This window comes from Arachis duranensis, unplaced genomic scaffold, assembly GCF_000817695.3.
Source record: "Arachis duranensis cultivar V14167 unplaced genomic scaffold, aradu.V14167.gnm2.J7QH unplaced_Scaffold_85956, whole genome shotgun sequence".
NCBI lineage: Eukaryota > Viridiplantae > Streptophyta > Magnoliopsida > Fabales > Fabaceae > Arachis > Arachis duranensis.
In genome coordinates, this window is record NW_026265161.1 from 20,895 (window position 1) to 25,102 (window position 4,208).

The following is a 4,208-nucleotide window of genomic DNA, read 5'->3' on the forward strand; positions in this document are numbered from 1 at the left end:
TGTTGGAAAGTAGACATCTAGAGCTTTGCAGCAATATATAATAGTATATACTTTATTTGAAGCAAGACGACGCAAACTGGCGCTCAACACCAGTTCTATGCTGCATTCTGGAGTAAAATGCCAGAAACACGTCACAAACCAAAGTTAAACGCCAAAAACACGTTACAACTTGGCGTTTAACTCCAAGAGAAGCCTCTGCACGTGTAAAGCTCAAGCTCAGCCCAAGCACACACCAAAGGGGGCCCCGGAAGTGGATTTCTGTATTTAGACTTATTTCTGTAAACCCTAGTAACTAGTCTAGTATAAATAAGACATTTTACTATTGTATTAGACATCTTTGGACTATTTTTGGATTACCTTATGATCCTTTGATCACGTTTATAGGGGCTGGCCATTTGGCCATGCCTGGACCATCACTTATGTATTTTCAACGGTGGAGTTTCTACACACCATATATTAAGGGTGTGGAGCTCTGCTGTACCTCGAGTTTTAATGCAATTACTACTATTTTCTATTCAATTCAGCTTATTCTTGTTCTAAGATATTCGTTGCACTTCAACATGATAATTTTAATGATCCGTGACACTCATCATCATTCTCACCTATGAATATCTCTTGGATTCCTTGATCAGAATCTTCGTGGTATAAGCTAGAACCCTTTGGCGGCCACTCTTGAGAATCCGGAAAGTCTAAACCTTGTCTGTGGCATTCCGAGTAGGATTCAGGGATTGAATGACTGTGACGAGCTTCAAACTCGCGATTGTTGGGCGTAGTGACAGACGCAAAAGAATCAATGGATTCTATTCCGACATGATCGAGAACCGATAGATGATTAGACGTGCTGTGACAGAGCATTTGGACCATTTTCACTGAGAGGATGGGAAGTAGCCATTGACAACGGTGATTCCCTACATACAGTTTGCCATGGAAAGGAGTAAGAATGATTGGAGGAAGGCAGTAAGAAACAGAGATTCAGAAGGAACACAGCATCTCCATACACTTATCTGAAATTCCTACCAATGAATTATATAAGTATCTATATCTTTATTTTATGCTCTATTTATCTTTATTTTCGAAAACCATTTATAACCATTATAATCTGCCTAACTGAGATTTACAAGATGACTATAGCTTGCTTCATACCAACAATCTCCCTGGGATCGACCCTTACTCACGTAAGGTTTATTACTTGGACGACCCAATGCACTTGTTGGTTAGTTGTGCGGAATTGTGACAAAGTATGATTCACGTTTGAGAGCGCTACCAAGTTTTTGGTGCCACTGTTGATGATCACAATTTTGTGCACCAAGTTTTTGGCACCGTTGCCGGGGATTGTTCGAGTTTGGACAACTGACGATTCATCTTGTTGCTCAAATTAGGTAATTTTCTTTTCAAAAATTTTTCAAAAATCTTTCAAAGAATTTTTCTTTATTTTCGTTTTTCAAAAATATAACTTTCGAAAAATAAAAAAATTAATAAAAACCAAAAATATTTTGTGTTTCTTGTTTGAGTCTAGTGTCAATTTTTAAGTTTGGTGTCAATTGCATGTTTTAGAAACTTTTGCATTTTTTCGAAAATTCATGCATGTGTTCTTCATGATCTTCAAGTTGTTCTTGACAAGTCTTCTTGTTTGATCTTTAAATTTTCTTGTTTTGTGTTTTTTGTTGTTTTTCATATGCACTTTTGCATTCATAGTGTCTAAGTATTAAAAATTTCTAAGTTTGGTGTCTTGCATGTTTTTCTTTTCTTGAAAATTTTTCAAATAAAAAATATCTTTTCCTTATTTTACTCATAATTTTCGAAATCTTTGGGTTGACTTAGTCAAAAATTTTTAAAATAAGTTGTTTCTTGTTAGTCAAGTCAAGATTTCAATTTTAAAAATTCTATCTTTTCAAAACTTTTTCAAAAATTAAAATCTTTTTCATTTTTTTTATTATTTTCGAAAATTTTTAAAATTTATTTTCAAAATCTTTTTCTTATCTTTATTTCAAAATTTCAAAACCTTTACTAACAATAAATGTGATTGATTCAAAAATTTGAAGTTTGTTACTTTCTTGTTAATAAAGGTTCAATCTTTAAATTCTAGAGTCATATCTTTTAGTTTCTTATTAGTCAAGTAATCAATTCTAATTTTAAAATCAAATTTTTTTCCAAAATATTTTTTCAATCATATCTTTTTCAAAATATCTTTTTCAAATCATATCTTTTTCAAAATTGATTTCAAAAATCTTTTCTAACTTCTTATCTTTTCAAAATTGATTTTTAAATCTTTTTCAACTAACTAATTGACTTTTTGTTTGTTTCTTATCTTTTTCAAAACCACCTAACTAATTTTATCTCTCTAATTTTCAAAAACTCCTCTCTCTTTTTCAAAATTCTTTTAATTAACTAATTGTTTCAAATTTTAATTTTAATTTTAATTTTTCTCTTAATTTTCGAAAATCACTAATTTTTCAAAAATAATTTTCGAATTTTAACTTTAAAGTTTCTCTTTTATTTTGGTTAATTTTCGGAAACTCACATCTCTCATCTCTTTCTATTTATTTATTCATTTACTAACACTTTTCTTCATCTTAAAATTTGAACCCCCTCTTCCTCTCTGAGTTTGAATTTTCCTCTTTTCCTTCTTCTATTCTTTTCTTCTTCTACTAACATAAAGGAATCTCTCTACTGTGGTAAAGAGGATCCCTACTATTATTTTTTGTTCCCTTCTTTTTCATATGAGCAGGAGCAAGGACAAGAATATTCTTGTTGAAGCAGATCCTGAACCTGAAAAGACTCTGAAGAGGAAACTAAGAGAAGCTAAATTACAACAATTTAGAGATAACCTTACAAAAATTTTCGAAAAGGAAGAGGAGATGGTAGCCAAAAATAATAATGCAAGGAGGATGCTTGGTGATTATACGACACTTACTTCCAAGTTTAATGGAAGAAGCATCTCAATCCTTGCCATTGGAGAAAACAATTTTGAGCTGAAGCCTCAACTAGTTGCTCTAATGCAACAGAACTGCAAGTTTCATGGACTTCCATCAGAAGATCCCTATCAGTTTTTAACTGAGTTCTTGCAGATCTGTGAGACTGTTAAGACTAATGGAGTAGATCCTGAAGTCTACAGGCTCATACTTTTCCCTTTTGCTGTAAGAGACAGAGCTAGAACATGGTTGGACTCACAATCTAAAGATAGCCTGGACTCTTGGGATAAGCTGGTCACGGCCTTCTTGGCTAAGTTCTTTCCTCCTCAAAAGCTAAGCAAGCTTAGAGTGGATGTTCAGACCTTCAAACAAAAAGATGGTGAATCCCTCTATAAAGCTTGGGAAAGATACAAGCAGATGACCAAAAGATGTCCTTCTGACATGCTTTCAGAGTGGACCATTTTGGATATATTCTATTATGGTCTATCTGAGTTCTCTAAGATGTCACTGGACCATTCTGCAGGTGAATCTATTCACCTAAAGAAAACGCCTGCAGAAGCTCAAGAACTCATTGACATGGTTGTAAATAACCAATACATGTACACTTCTGAGAGGAATTCTGTGAGTAATGGGACGCTGGTGCACGAAATTGCAATCACACTTTTGCAACCCTGCACAACTAACCAGCAAGTGCACTGGGTCGTCCAAGTAATACCTTACGTGAGTAAGGGTCGATCCCACGGAGATTGTCGGCTTGAAGCAAGCTATGGTTATCTTGTAAATCTTAGTCAAGATATCAGAAATTATCAGGATTGATTGTGAAAAGTAAAAGAACATGAAATAAGTACTTGTTTTGCAGTGATAGAGAATAGGTTGAGGTTTTGGAGATGCTACATCTTCTGAATCTCTGCTTTCCTACTGTCTTCTTCTTCAAACACGCAAGGCTCCTTCCATGGCAAGCTGTATGTAGGGTTTCACCGTTGTCAATGGCTACCTCCCATCCTCTCAGTGGAAATGTTCAACGCGAATAGAATCCAATGATTCTTTTGCGTCTGTCACTAACGCCCCGCCTTCAAAAGTTTGAAGCTCGTCACAGTCATTCAATCATTGAATCCTACTCAGAATACCACAGACAAGGTTTAGACCTTTCGGATTCTCTTGAATGCCGCCATCAGTTCTAGTTTATACCACGAAGATTCTGATTAAAGAATCCAAGAGATATCTACTTAATCTAAGATAGAACGGAGGTGGTTGTCAGGAACGCGTTCATAGTTGAGAATATGATGAGTGTCACGG

General features: G+C 34.7%; 1 non-coding gene across 1 annotated transcript; it reads right to left on the reverse strand.

Annotated features, from left to right (window-relative positions):
- Positions 1-3,251: 3,251 nt before the first annotated feature.
- On the reverse strand, positions 3,252-3,359 carry LOC127744682 (small nucleolar RNA R71). The gene has a single exon (XR_008005618.1). It is a non-coding gene; the product is annotated as a small nucleolar RNA R71 (small nucleolar RNA).
- Positions 3,360-4,208: the final 849 nt, after the last annotated feature.